We start from the raw sequence: 17,333 nt of genomic DNA on the forward strand, positions 1-17,333 counted from the left end.
GAACCCCGTGTCCGTGGCACTCAGCATCAACAATACTCAGCAGTAACAGGAAGAAGCTTAATCAGATCACACTTTGTTTATTGGTAACACTACTCCAGAGGGGCCACTGTGCACTTACATTAGCAGATACATAATGTTTGGGATCCCCTTTTTGGTGGTGTTAGCAATCACTGAGGATCATCACCCTCATCCATTAATCCATTAGGGGCTGCCGAATGGTAATTCTTTCATTCCTTTGTTTCTATTAACTAAAATAATTCTCTAGGTAGACCCTTTTCCTTATCTACCGTTTGTTACCCTGACAGAATGGTGAAAGTATTTATAGTGTTAATTACAGCCTGTAAATCTCTTCTACATGTACACTTTGTAGAATTTTATTTAATATCACTTGTTTCTGCTTCTTTCTTTTGTAACTGGTAAGACCTACAGAAGGTGTTACAGAAATATTTGTAAAGAACTGACTTTCATTAGTTGGCTCTGCTGTCATCTAATTCATCATTTCTGCCGTCTAATTATCTGGGTGTAATATGCTGCTGTTTTGGTAACTCTTGAATCATTGGGATGCTTTAAATATTTTTCTGATAAATCTGTTTAGTGCTATCATATCCGAGTAGCATTTGGGCTGTTTCCCACAGGTAATACTGTAGACCTTTCTGTGTAGTGCTTGAAAATTTTTTAAAGTCGAAGAAGTCTCTCCATTATACTCCTGGAATTTTGTAGTGTGCGTGTCTATACACACACATATGTGATAGATCCAAGTTTTTCCTAAGAATGAAAGGAGGATTTCACAAGAAAAAAAATCAATCATAGCGTTTTAGGAAATTTATCACTCATTCATGATAAAAGCACATATGTTACAAGTAAAGGATACCTACAAAAATCACAAATAATAAAGATAAACTATTAAATCAATAGTATTTGTAAGAGTTCTTAAGAGATCAGTATAAAAACATACACTTTATTTCTGCAGCAACAGCAGTTTGACCATATTAAGAAACTATAACTTCTAAAGTACCATAATGAATACCGGGCATTTAATATATGTATTTAGATATAAAAGACATAATAAAAATGAAACACATACAGCTACTGAGTAACTAGAGGATTATCCTATTCGTGGAAAGGAGTACTCAATACTGTAAACATGTTAATTCTGCCCAGATGTAATCTACAGTGTAGATAAATACCCAGTCTCCCCAAAAGAAACTACATAGCTTTTGTATATGAAATTTGACAAGCTGATTCTAAACTTTATTTACAGGGCGCCTGGGTGGCTCAGTTGGTTAAGCGACTGCCTTTGGCTCAGGTCATGTTCCTGGAGTCCCGGGATCGAGTCCTGCATCGGGCTCCCTGCTCAGCGGGGAGTCTGCTTCTCCCTCTGACCCTCCCCGCCTCATGCTATCTCATTCTCTCTCTCAAATAAATAAAATCTTTAAAAAAATTAAAAAAATAAATTTATATACAAATTACCAAGAACAGTGAAGGAGCTCTTGATAAAGAAAAATAGGACTTATTCTACCAGATATTAAGAATTATTTTTTAAAAACCGTAATTAAAAATGTGTGTTCTATTTGCCAATACAAACAAAGAGACCAATAGAACTGAAGAGAGTGTCCCACAACACCCACTTACACATGAACTTCTGATTATTAAAACTGTCATTGTAGAGAAGTAGAGAAAGAACAGGTGTTTTTTTTTGTTTTTTTTGTTTTTTTTGTTTTTACTAAGGACAGTGGAGCACCTGGAAATCCATTTCCCTCAAGCTAGACACAAAATTCAATTCTAGAAGGGATTAAACACCTTCCATTACATATAACAATTTTCAACCTTACATCACAGGCAAGAAGAGCAAAAAGACTGCGTAGTCTGTCAACTAGAAAGACACCAGCATGGGTCAAGTAGGAGATTTGGAGGGAAAGAGATCAAAGAACTTGGGGACATCAGTCACCTGCAAAACAGGCCTGGGGATGATGTGAGCGGGAGAGGAAGAGAAGAAATGGCAACTCTTTCAGCCCCCTTGTCCCCTGCGTATTTGGCCTCGATACCATTATGGGCCTTCACTTGCAGAAAGGAGCGCTTGTGTACTTAGCGCTAGCTTGGGAGAAAACTCCCTGGGCCAGTGATCCGTTCATCCCATCCACCTCTGCATGAGTCCCTGACTGACCTGTCAGTCTCTAGACTGTAAGAAAGCATAACCGGGACACTAGCGTTATAGACAGTAGTGACCAGGGGTATAGCACTGATTACAGACACACTGAAGAGAACCAAGGAGATAGATGTGAGCAACGTAGAGACGGTCCCAGCTTGTGCAGATGTGATAGGAGCAATGTCCCACCTCCCTCTCCACCAGAATAAGTACTCCTGCTATGGGGTGAGGAAACTGGGAGCCTGGGACTCTCCACCCCCACCCCACCCCCAGTTGCTTTTTTCTTTTAACCTTTTTTTTTTTTTTAATTTGAGTAGAGTTGTCCCATAATGTTACATTAGATTCAGGTGTACAACTTACTGATTTGACAAGTTTATGTATTCTGTTTGCCACAAGTGTAGCTACCATCTGTCCTATTATATCACTATTACAGTGTCACTGACTGTATTTCTTATGCTGTGCATTTTTCCCCGCATGATTTATTCATTCCACAACTGGAATCCAGTATCTCCCCTTCATTCATTTTGCCCATCCCCCCATCCCCCACCTCCCTCCCCTCTGGCAACCATCAGTTTGTTCTCTGTTTTTATAGGTCTGATTCTGCTTTTTGTTTGTTCATTTGGAGTTGCTTTTGGTTGGTTGTTTTGTTTTTTTAGACTCTACTTATGAATGGAATCCTATGGTATTTGTCATTCTCAGTCTCACTTATTTCAGTAGCATAATTCTCTCTAGGTCCATCCGTGTTGTCTCAAATGACACAATCTCATCCTTTTTTATGGCTAATATTCCTGTGTGTGTGTATGTGTGTAAAATATTTTCCTTATCCATTTGTCTATTGATGGACACTTAGGTTGCTTCCATATCTTGGCTATTGTAAATAATGCTATTAACATAGAGGTGCATAGATCTTTCTGAATTAGTTTTTGTTTTCTTTGGGTAAATAGCCAATGAATTATTGGACCCTTTGGTATTTCTATTTTTCATGCTTTGAGGCATTCCATACTTTTTTTTTTAACCTTGTGTCTTTTTTAGTTTCCCTGATGATTAATGATGTTGAGCATCTTTTCATGTGTCTGTTGGCCATGTGGATGTCTGCTTTGGCAAAATGTCTATTCAGATCTTTTTGGGCCTCTCGCCTTTTTTTGCACATGTGGAATTGTCCTGCAGATTCTACCACTTATCAGGTCTCATGTAGAGACCCATTCTGGGGTTTAGAGTACTTAGGGAGCAAGGAGGATCTCTCTCTCTCCTTGTTGTCATCAGGGCTACTCTGAGCAGAGGGGGATCAGGAAGCAGGGAGTGACCGAGATTCCACAGTGGGCAGACAGCTTTGACTGAGTTCATTGTGAGCACTTCCTCCTCTAGCAAGTGACCTACCAGTCAGGGTGGGTTGTGCCCTGGAGGCGTGTAAATGTGGACTCTCCACAGTCTAAATGGTATCTGGAATTCTAGTGAGAAAGACTAAAGTCTGACAGTCTGTCCTTAAATGTGGAAAGAGTCATCCAGAAATAAGTCCACAGGGTCTGAAGTTGAGGGGAAATGCAGGAAGATGGTGCTGTCTTGCTTATCTCATTGATATACTCATGATCACGGGCAGCTCTCAGCCCAGAACACAGCCTGCCTTTACCTTGGCTTTACATTCTTCCAGGTACCCTCAACCTTGACAGAGTGAACAGTTCCTACATACTTACTCAAATGTTTCATGAACCTATTTTTACCTGTCCAGGTAACTACTTTAGGCTTAGAACCTTGGTATACAAGGGATGAAGAAAGACTGAAAGAAAGAGTTAATATTCAGGTAAATATGGTTGACTATTGTCTTCTTTTTTTTTTTTTTTTTAAGATTTTTATTTATTTGCCAGAGAGAGAGCAAGAGAGTGCACACGCACAAGCAGGGGGAGTGGCAGGCATAGGGAGAAGCAGGGTCCCCACTGAGCAGGGAGCCTGGGACCCAATCCCAGGACCCTGAGATCATGACCCGAGCCGAAGGCAGATGCTTAACAGACTGAGCCACCCAGGTGTCCCTTGTCTTCATTTTCTACTGCTGCTGCATAACAAATCAGCACTGATTTAGCAGGATAAACACAAATTTATTATCTCACAGTTTCTAGGTGTAAGATGTCCAGGTAAAAGTCAACTGTGGTCTCTGCTTTAGAGTCTCACCTAGCTGCATTCAAGGTGTCATGTGAGCTGCGTGGTCATCTGAAGGCTAACCTAGAGATGAATCTGAGCTCACTCACATTGTTGGCAATGGCGCTCAGAAGTTTTTGTGGTTTTGTTGTTTTGGTTGTTGCTGCTGGCTGTTGGTTAGAGGCCAGGCTGCAGTTCCTTGACACGTGACCCATCCCACACTGGCCCCCTCCACAGGCACTTGACAGCGTGACAGGCTTTTTCTTGAGGGCCACCCGCATAGCAAGAGCATTTCTGTTAACAAAATGGAGTGTTAATACCGAGAGTCAGGGGAGTCCCATATCCCCTTTGACATACATAAGGACAAATAAAAATTTAAAATAAGTAAAAAGTACAAATACTGAATCATGTACACCTAAAACTAATAAAATACTATGTCGATTATACCTCAGTAAAAAAATAAGAAAAAATTCATGTCTTCCTCGTGTGAATCAAGAAATGCGACTCCTTTTAGAGCAGTTATTTTAGAATACTTGTAAATACTTGCTCTGCTTCACTGAGATCTTTGTAACTCTTAAGAGCTGATTACGCTTCTTGCCAGTTTACAGCCTAGCAATTTTTTCTCAAGTAACTGGAAGTCAGGCCCTTGAAATGTGAACATTAAGTAAAATAGCACCCCTATCTTCCAGTCTCCATGAAAGTTTAACTTCAGCGCCTGTTTCCAAGTTGTAAAAAACTGTCTCCTGTCATAAAGAAATGAGAAGTTGTTTTTCTTTTTTTCCATTTGGATAAAGGCAATTAGCTAACAAAGATGCTCTCCCCTGCCCCAAATTACCAGGCGATTTTAGGATGAACTATGTGTAGTAAATGATGCTGCCAAGTCCTCTTACTTGAGGAATAGTTACTGTTAGCTTAAGATCATGGATGTAATGGGTTATATCTATTTGGCTATATAAAAGGGTGAGATAGCTTTCTGTCTTAGCAATATCTTTAGCAATGTGATGGGTGTCACATTCTGGTTCAATGCTTATTAAATAATAAAACCGTTTTCTCTCTTTCCTATGTTTTGTGGAGAGGCATTTCTGAGTTGGCAGGAGATTTTGTTTTCAATTAACTACCCCAACAAATTTGGCAATGAGGATAAGACTTCTGGAAGTTCCTGAATCGCATGAATAAGTTCTGCGGACACCCAATAGTCAGGTAAGAGACCTTAACTCATAGTGTCTCCCTACTAGCTCTCTGCTCTTTTGGAACACTTGTCAGAAAAACCAACCTCTCTGAATTCAAGATTTTTCTATAAAATAAGCATGAGAATGCTTATTTTATAGAAAAAATGGGCTCTAAAATCACATTAGGATCACCATTAGCTTTGATTATGGAAAAATATGGGAAGCTGGGAATGTTACCTACAGTTCTTTGTCTTTAACATGTCCTCTCTCTGTCACATTAGGAATGGTATACCTCTAAGAATCTAGTCTTGCAGTAGCCTGACACTTCTTTTAATTTGTATAAATTAACGTATACACAGATGTTCTCAAGAGGGCCTCATCTCAACCAAATGAGTTATTGGTATGCATGGGATTCATATCATTCATATGGGAAAGTTAAATATGACTTGAATAGCCAGAAGGAAAAAAAACAAAAGAGGAATTAAAGGCCCTTTTCTTGGCTATTCGCACTCTCTGCTCCCCTGCTTCTCTTTATTTTTCCCCACATTAAATCAAATCCTGGAAGGAAGGAGGCAGTGACCTTTTAGCTGCGTTGTTGCCTTCGTTAGTAGATTTCCCTGCACAGAGGGACTGAGGCATAACTTTGTTAACTGCTAATGAATTACCTGCGCTGTTTGAGGACACAGGTTTGTGTAGGTCATGCTCTAGCCTGGGTCCACTTTATGTCTTAGCCAAGATTCGACCTACAAGATTCCCATGTCATCCACACACCCAGTAGATAGGAAAGCAGTATGATAAAGAAAAATGATTACAGAATAATTGAGAGCTTGAATAAAAGATGATGCCCTCATATGAAGGCAACAGGATCAAGAGTAGTTGAACTAGTCACTTGGGACAAAGCAAACAAAAAAAAGGTGTTAAGCTGATAAATGTCAGTATGAGAAGGTTAACCAAAAGACGACATAACTTACATTTTTCTTACTTCAATATGAGAAAAACCAGCCCTTCCTATTGGGACCACCAGCATTTGTTTTTTTGTGTTTTTTTTTTTTTTTTTTCAGGTGGGGCAGCCTGTTTATTGACCAGACATTTAGTAGCTGTGAGCAGCGTGGGAGCTGGGCTACAAGCTGAAGTAATATCCTTCCCTGCCCCTCGGGTGCCCTGTGGACCACTCGGCCCCCAAGCAGGTGGACCTGGTCTGAGAGGCAGGGCCGAGTGGTCCAGCCAGCAGGCCCTGGCCTGGAACAAATCTGTTACTTAGGAGGACAGACCAAGTGTCACTCCATTCACTTTAGGATGCAAGTTCTCTCCAGCCCCAGTATATAGAGATAAACGAAGGCTCTCTATTTACTCCTAGAGGCTTATCCTCAAGGCTTAAAAATAGTCATGTACAGTAAGTAAACACCAAAGACTCAAACTGTACCCTTTGACAGGCATCTCCTAATCAGATTTTGATACTAGATAATGGCCATGGGTGTCTGTGTTCACATGTGGGAAAAATTATTTGGGGAGATGGAGCAGTTACTGAAGGGCGTAAGCCATAATGTAGATGTTACTTACATGACTAAGGGAAACTCAGGAGAAATACAACTCTTAGTTAAAAATTTAGATTACCAGGCTCTAGAGTTGGGTAATATTTTATAAGGAATTACAAAATAGTACTCAGACAGTTAACTTAGGCAATAAAGCATTACAACAATTTATAAAATTAATATATGATGGAGAAGTTTTGCATGTGATAATCAAGAATCTGCTTTAACCATCTGCTATTAGTATGATATATTTAAAGGTTTTTTTCCCCCAAGGCAAATAATGTACTGAATTTATCCTACTTTATTTTTGTAATTGCCTTGCGTTATAATTTACTATGGACTTACTGGCTATTTAGATGGCTGCAATGTGCCCAGAGAAAGGTAGAAGTGGCAGTGGAGAGAATTTGTAAAACTGTACTGTTACTACTTTGTAGTAACAAAGGTAGGGTATTATAAGGATAAATAAGTTAAAAATAAAAAAAAGTTTTATTCTTCTGGTGCCACAAAAAGGGGGGGAGGGTGTATCCCCCTCCTTTTTTTTTTTTTTTTTAAAGATTTTATTTATTTACTTGAGAGAGAGCACATGAGAGGGGGGAGGGCCAGATGGAGAAGCAGACTCCCTGCTCGAGCAGGGAGCCCGATGCGGGACTCGATCCAGGGACTCCAGGATCATGACCTGAGCCGAAGGCAGTCGCTTAACCAACTGAGCCACCCAGACGCCCGCCCCTGCTTTTTTTTTTTTTTATTAAAGATTTTTATTTATTTAATTGACAGAGAGAGAGAGAGGGAGGGAACACAAGCAGGGGGAGTGGGAGAGGGAGATGCAGGCTTCCCGCCGAGCAGGGAGCCCGATGTGGGGCTCCATCCCAGGACCCTGCGATCATGACCTGAGCCGAAGGCAGTCGCTTAACCAACTGAGCCACCCAGGCGCCCGCCCCTGCTCCTCTTTAAATAGCATTTACTTTAGAAAAAGTGTAAATAGAAAACCTTTCTCTTGGAAAAGCTGAAGAAGCTTCTTACCAATTTTACATGCCAGGAATGTTTTCCTTTGGATAAAGGCTATCACAGAGGACCACCCCAGTGACCATGTGCATTTAGGAAGAAAGAGGTGTGACAGGTGGACCCATCAAGTCCTCTTCCTTGTGGACTAGTTATCTTTCCTCTTGAGGAAACGTATAGAATGGGTCGTAGCTGCTTGGACACATGGAAGAGTAAGGTTTCTTTTTGACTTTGCTTTTTCTTCAGTTGCTTGCCTGGGATGTACACGATAGTCCAGTTTAATGCTTATTTAGTAATAAAACTTTGTTCTTTCCTCCATGATAATGTTGAATACTACCTGAGCCCTGTGATCTGGGACAACAGTGAAGGTTAGGCAGTCCACCGCCTCTGTGTTCCCGGGAACAGCTTGCCTCAAAGCTCCATCCTCCGTATGAGTTAGGTAAGACACATGGCTGCTCTTAGATCCTCAGAAATCCCACTCTTGGCCTCATAAATGGTTAGCCCAACTTTGGTTAAGCTTCTCTTCCTCCTGCAGGCCCACCCTCAACTGAGCCAGCCTACAACCCGTTTTTGCAAACAGGCTGGCCTCAGGGTAAAACACTCTCTGATCTTCTGTCCAATCACACCATCGTTTATCCTGCTTCCACACACACACAGCTTGGTGTATCCTCTCTCCAAATGGAAAACTCTTTTGGCCCACCTCATGCCTGACATCCGTGCAGATCTTATGGGTGTGGGTTCTCCCTACTATAATAGTTCCCTTTCTACCTTTGCAGTTATCCCTTATGAAGGAATGTCTCTCCTTACTAAGTTAAGTTTGATTTGTTTTTTATTTTCCTCTTCTTTGTGTGGAGATGAATTTTTGAGTCAGCACGAAAGTTTGCTTCTCATTATTTCCCCAGCACATAAAATGTCATGTAATCATGGGGGTGACGTCTCCTCACCTTTGCTAGAATGTCTTGGTTAGAAGCAAGTCTCAGGCCCTACCTGACCTTAAGGATAGGAGTACACAAAAGCACCATTACCAGGAGATGGGGATCATAGCGCCATGAGACTCTGACTGCCACAGTCCACCCGCCGGGCCCCAATGTCTCATGTTCCTACTTTATGTAAAATTCATTCACCCTCTCCCCAGATCCCAAAACATCTTATCCCACTACAGCATCAGCTCAAAATCCAAGCCTCATCCTCTAAATCCCTAAGTCTAGCTGCAGATGATGAGGCTCTTGGGGGGAAGTTTCTTAAGCATACCAGTTGGGCAGGGTAAATCTCTCTCTGTGGACCTGTGAAGCGAGGAGCTAGGTCATCTGTCCTCACACATCCCCTGTACAACAGCAGCATAGGAATAGGATCACATCTGTAGACACTGTTGTTTAGAAACAGGCAAATGGGACGTCCAAGAGTCAGTGGACAGTAGCACTTCTGAAATACCACTGAGCAACTGCTGTCAGTTCCTTGATTAGATTTCAAAGCCTCAGCATAATTCCCCAGGCTCTCACCTCCATCTCGGGGTTCTTGTATCCATCCTCTGAGTCATCCTTCATTTTTAAGTAATCTCTACCCCCAACGTGGGGCTCTAACTCATGACCCCGAGGATCAAGAGTCATACACGCTACCGACTGAACCAGCCAGGTGCCCCTCATCTTTCTTTTTTTTTTCTTTATGGAAGACAGCATTTGTATTTGGAGTTAACCATGATGGAATGCACAGAGGCAGGTACTTCTAACACCTACCTTGCCTCTCCCAGTGGAAACTTTATTTCTAGTTTATCCAGGATTCAAGAGTAACTGTGAAGAGCCCTCCTACATCCTGTGCTTTAGTCTCTCAACACTGAGACACAGCATCTGAGGGTCTCCCACAGCCTTGCCTCACCTTCCTTTCCACTGACAAGCTGCTTTCCCAAGTGTCCAAATGGACACTTACCTGCTCTCACCTGGACTTGCAACTTTCCATCGTCTTCTAGGACCCTGATACCTCGTAGCTTCCAGCTGGCCCGAGACACAGAGTCCCAAGCGACCTCAAGGTTACCTAATTTAAGTTTTAATTTCCCCTGCATTCTTGGATACGTTAAGCAAATTCACATATGCATCTTTTAATTTTACAGAGTGACGGACTGAAAGTATTAGGAAAGCCACAAGTCACCTATCTCTGAAGCCCAACAACTTTCCAAAGAAGCACCTACTCAGTACAGTGATAGCCTGTTCCAGATCATAAAATAAGAGGGAAGAGTTGCCAAATTTCTTTTGAAATTACGTATCTCTTACTCTTAAACCTGCCACCCAACAATAAAAGAGTTCTTGTCCAAGAAGGCGCTGTATGAAGACCCTGAACTCACCTCCTCCATGGAGATGCCAAAGCTACACCTATTTATAGAACAATTCCTTCTGAAGGAGAACTAAGGGCTGACTGAACAGCTTCTGCACAACAAAAGACAGACCATGAAAAGAATGGCACGAGAGATGAAAAAAGACAGTAGTCTATTCTGTGTGTGTGTGTGTGTGTGTGTGTGTGGTGAAGGGAAGGGACATACTCTGTGTAGGAGGGGAGAGTGCAGAGTGTGCGTGTGCATGTGCACGCACACTGAAGGGATGGGAATGGGGGGGAGGGGTCGGGAGAAGAAGGGAAAGGAGTGTGTAGTGGTGTCTGTGTGGGGCGAAGGGAATCCTGAGACTGTGGTCTTCAACCACAAACTAAAAAAACTAAAGAAACCAGCCAACCCTTGCTACAAGTCTCTTTTGCTCTCTCTTCCTCACTTCCGAAAGCCTTCTCAGATTGGTATGGGAAGGAACTGTGGACATTCTAAGTGACCTTTCTCAAACCTCCAGGACTTTACTCTTTCTGGTCTCCCCATGGGCTCTCGGGACCCACAGGATCTCAGAGCATGGAGGCTCTCTGTCTGGCACCTGGTGGTACTCGGGGTACTTTTGCTGGACCAAATCGCTGGTCATGAGCATCCTGGGCTCCCACAGATGGAAGTGCTTCCTCCCGGCCTGCATCGCCATTATATTCGGGAATTCTGAGATCTGCTCCTCAGCACAGCAGTTGCCCTTCATGAAGGTCACGCCCAGGAGAGTCATCTGGAGCCCAGTCTCGGGCAGTTGCTGCCACCATTCAAGCTCCCATCGCTAGTGATGTCCGGTTTGCTGACAAGGCCATAGAAATGCTTGGTGGAGTACACGTCTTTGAAGTTAAGGCAAAAGACTAGCTCCCAAGTGTTCAGAGGCATTCCAGAAGGTCACAAGGAAGAGCTCCTTGTATTCTTTTCAGCATGCCTGCCTTCATAACACGTGTTCATTTTATATTTGAGCAAAAGGAACTGTACCAACAAAGTTACCTTCTTGATGAGAAAGTCTCAGCATGAGTATGCGTGCATATCTGTATACAAAAGTTGGCTGAAAAAAAAAAACACTAGCCTTACTAAGTGTGATTTACTGTGACGTTTGCTAATTCTAACCCATACACTATATTAAAATAATGATAAAGGCCATACTTACCTCTAAGGAGGTTTCGGATGTGCTCTTCTTATGCGAACCCATGGATACCGACAGCCGTGGTCTCTGGCACCCTCTCAGATTCACATAATGAGGCAAGAGAAACCGTTTGTCCCAAGACACACTGGGAAGATACAGGGGCAGAATTTTAAAATTTTTCCTCCACTGATGATGTCCTATGCATTTATTGCAGGCTACACAACCACCCCAACTTTAAAGCACACAGCTCACCTCCACCACGTGCTGGGGGAAAATACTTGCCAATCACCTATCTGATCAAAGATTTGCGTTTTGTTTTCTTTGGCATATAGCTAAAGACACTTTCATCACATGCATCTCGTCCGCCACCCCCCACCCCCAAGAGAGTTCCCTATATTTAACAGCAAGAAACAATCTAATTAGAAAATGAGCATAAGGCTTGAACACGCAGTTCACCAGAGAGGACATATGGATAGTAAATAAGGAGATGACAAAATATTCACACCATTATCCATTAGTATAATGTAATTTTAAGTCACAACAACACACTGCCACTTACCTACTAGGATAGGTAAAGTAGAAATTACTGAAAATAGCAAGTGCTGATGTGGGTATTGAACAAGTAGAGCTGACATTCACTGATGGTGAGAGTGTAACATGGTCCAGGATCTCTGGAAATCAACTTACTTGTTTCTTACAAAATTAAACATATGAGGGAACAAGCCCCTTCCGAAAATTTACCCTAGAGAAATGAAAATAGATGTTCACACAAAACACCATACACAAATGTACATAACGACTGTATTTGTAATAGCCCCAAACCAGAGGTAACCCCAATCTCCTTCAGTGAATAAATGGATAAACTGTTGTACTGGGAATACTATTCAGCAGTCAAAAGGGCTATACTATTTATCCTCACACTTGGATGGATCCCAAGTGCATTAGGCCAACTGAAAAAGCCCATTTCATAAAATTATGTAATTTTTAATGCCATTTGTATAACATTTTCAGAAAAGAAAAATTATACTAATAGGGAATAGATCAGTGGTTGCCAAGGATTACATTTGCTGTGATTATAATAAGGAAGGAACACTAAAAATAGAACTACCCTATGATCCAGTAATCACGCTACTGGGTATTTACCAAAATATACAAATACAATAATTCAAATACGATACATGCACCCCAATGTTCATGCCAGCATTATTTACAACAGCCACACTATGGAAGCAGCCCAAGTGTCCACTGATTGTTTAGTGGCTAAAGAAGACGTGGTGTATGTAGATAGATTATATATACATGCATACATACATACCCACAACGGAATATTAGTCATCAAAAAGGAATGAAAGCTTGCCATTTGTAATGATGTGGATGGAGCTAGAGTATAATGCTAAATGAAATCAATCAGGGAAAGACAAATGCCTTATGATCTCACTCATGGGGAATTTAGAAACAAATGAGCAAGGGGGATAAACAAGACGAACCAAGAAACCGACTCTGAACTAGAGAGAAGAAACTGATGGTTACCAGAGGGGAGCTGAGTGGGGGGAATGGGTGAAATGGGGGATAGGGATTAAAGAGTACACTTACGATGAAAAAAAAAATAAACCCCAAAAGAGAAGGAACATAGGGCGTTTCTTTGGGGTTTGGGGAAATTTCTGTGTCTGTATTCTGGTAGAATTCATACAGATTTATACATGGGATAAAAATGTCTTTAGCTATATACCAAAGAAAACGAAACATAACAAAAAGCACTGATTGCCTGTCTACTTGAGTCTGGTGAAATCCAGATTTGATTGCAGTTAAATATAACTCTACCAATGTCAATCTATGAGTTCTGGTAAATGAACTATCACAATGTAAACAGATTTGTTTGGCTGAACTGGTTGTAAGAGCCACAGGAACTCTCTGCACTATTTTTACAATTTCTACGTAAGTATAAAATTATTTCAAAATGAAAGATTTTAAATAGGGAGGCTGTAACGTGCGCAATTATTAGTGTTTGCCAATATCCAGTTTTCTGTCCTTCTAGGACACAATTTCTGGGGTCTAACTGCAGTTTATGGAGCCAAATGATGATAATATGCTTCTGATAGATGCAGTGATTTCAAATAAAATGCAGAGCTATACAAAGATTGAGGGATATGAGACCTACTTATGCAAATGTGGAAGGAGAGGCAAGGAGTAATCTGTGTTATGATTGGTGAAAAAGATAAAGCAGCAGACACAAATAAAAGGGGAAACCTGCTAAAGGGAGACTATACAACTTCTATTAAATTTCTAATACAGGGAAATAAACCTTATTTCCTGTCCCCTTCACTGTACATTACTCTCACTCAGTTGCCACTTAGGCAATAAATGCAACTTTCTTAGAAACACAAATCCTCCCCACACTACAACAGTGAGTAGTGATTTACATTGTGCTACAGTCCATGTGATAACCTGGAGATGGCTAGTACAGATTATTTTTTCTCAAGTACATCCAGTCTAGGTTATTATAACCATAAAGATATAGCTCTGGACTCCATGTATCCCTGTTATCTGTGGTTATTTTAATAAACAGTCCCATCGTCACAGATTCTCCAGCCACCCTACAAATGTCTGCATTCTGAGTCAACCTCTTACCCTAGGAAATAGCTGGTGGCAATAGAGGCCACCAAATGCAGCCTCTGGTGTGCCAGGAGCTCGGGAACCATGGAGGACAGCCCGAGTTGCAGATACCATCCAGATCATTTTTTCCAGACATGTCCACACTCGGCCCTTTATCTGTAGAATCACTGAGGCAATTGGCCTAAGCACATCCCCCCTCAATTTCCACCTCCCTGCAGTGGTAGGCCCCTCCCACTGCTCACTGGTACTCTTGGCCCATCTCAGCTGTCATCACTTAGCAAACCTGCCCCGCCTGCGACACTGGTGGGGATGCAGTGAGCCCCACAGCAGCCAAGGGCTACAGCCCTGCCAGGATCCAGCATGCAGCATTGCCACCTGATGCAGGAAAGCCGTCTGTGGTCTGCCTGACTTTGGGCAAGGAGATTTCAGAGGCAGGGTGGGGTATCTGGCACACCTCTAGTCCTTTCATCCAGTAGACCTGCCCACTGAGACCACCTCACAACTTCAGCTGGTGGTGGCAATTTGAAGATTTGCCAAGCCTATTAACAGTTCCTGGACCCTCTACCCACATTCCCAGCTCTTCTTACGGTTCTTTGTCGGCTTTATGCTCAACCCTCAATCCAGAATGCGGACCACCAACCTGCCCTGGGCTCTTCTAGATGAGGTTTTACAGGTGGTCTCTCACTCATGGGCTCTGGCAATTGCTCTGACCTCCAACCTTCACTAGCTCAGGGTGTCCTGCCTGGCTCCACTGCTCAGCAACTGATCCTTCTGTCAAGTCCTTGCTTTTACAAGTAAAGGAGGAATGTCTTTTTCAAAATAAAGTATACCGAGAAAAATCCAGGCACTCAAGACATTAATGCAGAAATCCCACTCTATAGGGGTAAGGGATTCATTGAGTTTTATATTCAACCTGTTTGGAAAAAAGGAAATAAAAAGTAAAACAATATGGAGACCATCTTTCACCCCAAAGTTTGACCATGATTTCAAAGTATGATGAATAAAACGCCTAGGAGGATGTAAGGCATTCACACACATTAACTGGACAGACTATGAAGTGGTAGAGCATTTTTGGAACAGAGGGGCAACAATACTTGTAAAACTTCCCAATCTTCATACTCACCCGCTTTAATCAGGCTTGCACTTTGCTACATCTTTCCTATGAGAGAGCGGGCACATTTGCCCAAGATTTCATGTTCAGAGATGTTGATTTCAGTCCTGTTAATCATAGCAACAAATGGGAAACAATTTATATGTCCATTAGGAGGAGAATGGTTAAATTAATTATTGCACAAACATAAGTAGGATGATCCTTACGTGGTCTTTCTCTTGGCTTGGAACTAGATGATTGGAGTTTCCAACAATACATGATTAACGTCTCTGTGTAATCAAGACTTGCAATGCCCTGATTGCTCCTATCTTCTTCCTGACGAGGTCTCCTTCAATAGGCCAAAAGGTCTATGAAAAGATGCTCAACATCATTAATTATGAGGGAAATGCAAATCAAAACCATAATGAAATATCACCTCATATCAGGATGGTTATTATATTTAAGAAAGTGTTGGCAAGAATGTGGAGAAATTGAACCCTCGCACACTGTTGGTAGGAATGTAAAATGGTGCAGCCACTATAGAAAACAGCATGGAAGTTCCTCAAAAAATTAAAAATAGAACTACCATGTGATCCAGCAATCTCATTCCTGGGTATAAATACTCAAAAGAATGGAATTCAGGATCCTCAAAGAGATACCTATATTTTTACCCTCCTGGTAGTACTATTCACAATAATTGCCAAGTTATGGAAAGAACCTAAATGTCCATTGAAGAGAAATGGATAAAGAAAATGTGATAAATATAAATATATATATATTTCTATATATCTTTAAGATTTATTTATTTTAGAGAGAGCATGTTCAGAAGTCAGGGAACGTGCAAAGGAAGAGAGAATCTCAGGCAGACTCCCCGCTGAGCACGGAGCCCCATGCAGGGCTCAATCCCACAACCCCAGGGATCATGACCTGAGTCAAAACCAAGAGCCGGACACTTTACTGACTGAGTCACCCAGGCGCCCCATGTGTTTCAGTAAATATACACACATTGACACACACACACACACACACACACACACACACACACACACACACACACACAGTTGATAAAGGAAATTTTCAACTTGTCTTGTTTGTGGGCCCTGCTCCTAGCTCCTAGGCTCCCTCAGAAGCTTTACTTCAACATTCACCAAGGTCAAAATGACTCAGCAAAACCTTGAAACATGAGCTCTATTTCTGCCCTGAGCACACTGTACATCTGCTTCACTAAAACAATGAGGAAAGGAACATTCCAAACATAAAGGAAAAAAACAAAACAAAACCTCCCTGGCTCCCATAAGATGAAAGTCATATAGCCTTGCACATACTAAAAACATAAGATAAAGTCTATAACTTTCTGTAATGTCCTTTGTCGTGATGATTTCTAACTCTTTATGTAAAAAAAATCGTATCTAACCCTGCACCAAATGTTCTTTCCCTGAAGTGCTCTCTTCTTTTTGAAGACTGTGTATCCAGGGCAGCTGTCCCAACTTGGGCTCTAATAAAACTCTTTTCCTTTTCCTTTAAAATTAAAAAGAAAAAAAGATTTGTTCATTTTGGGTCAACACAGTAAGAGTATTATTCCGCCTTAAAAGTGGAAATCCTGCCATTTGCGACGGCACGGGTAAGCCTGAAGGACACCATGCTAAGTGAAATGAGCCAGTGACAGGAAGACAGCTGCTGCGTGGTTCTACTTACATGGGGCACCGAAAGTCGTCCTACTTGTAGAATCAGAAAATAGAACTGTGGTTACCAGGGCCTGGGACACGGGGAGTTGTTCCATTGATAGAAAGTTTCAGGTATGCAGGATGAATTAATTCTAGAAATCTGCTGTACAACACTGGGCCTACAGTTAACAGTAATCTATTACACAGAATTTTTTTGAGGGATTTCATGTGACGTGTTTTTAGAAAAACAAATAACCAAAGGGACACAAGGAAACTTTTGGAGGTGATGGATGTGTCTGTTACCTTGATCGTGACGATGATTCCATGGACGTATACATATGTCCAAATTCATCAAACTATAAAGTATGAGCTGGCTTTTGTATATCTCAATAAGGCTATTTTAAAAGCAAAAAGAAATCTAGGGATCAGTTAATAGAGGGTGGTGGATCTACATGTCCTGTCATGGAAATATCTTGGGTTCATTTTATTAAGTCAAGGTTAAGAGGCAGAACAATATGTA

At 41.6% G+C, this 17,333-nt stretch overlaps 1 non-coding gene across 1 annotated transcript; it reads left to right on the plus strand.

The window, feature by feature from the left end:
- The first annotated feature begins 15,354 nt into the window (after nt 1–15,354).
- LOC114223645 (U8 small nucleolar RNA) lies at nt 15,355–15,483 on the plus strand. Its single transcript, XR_003612208.1, has one exon. It is a non-coding gene; the product is annotated as a U8 small nucleolar RNA (small nucleolar RNA).
- Nucleotides 15,484–17,333: the final 1,850 nt, after the last annotated feature.

Source organism: Eumetopias jubatus, unplaced genomic scaffold (assembly GCF_037043125.1).
Source record: "Eumetopias jubatus isolate StellerSeaLion01/CBP00866 unplaced genomic scaffold, mEumJub1_p1.0 scaffold_11, whole genome shotgun sequence".
NCBI classification, from domain to species: domain Eukaryota; kingdom Metazoa; phylum Chordata; class Mammalia; order Carnivora; family Otariidae; genus Eumetopias; species Eumetopias jubatus.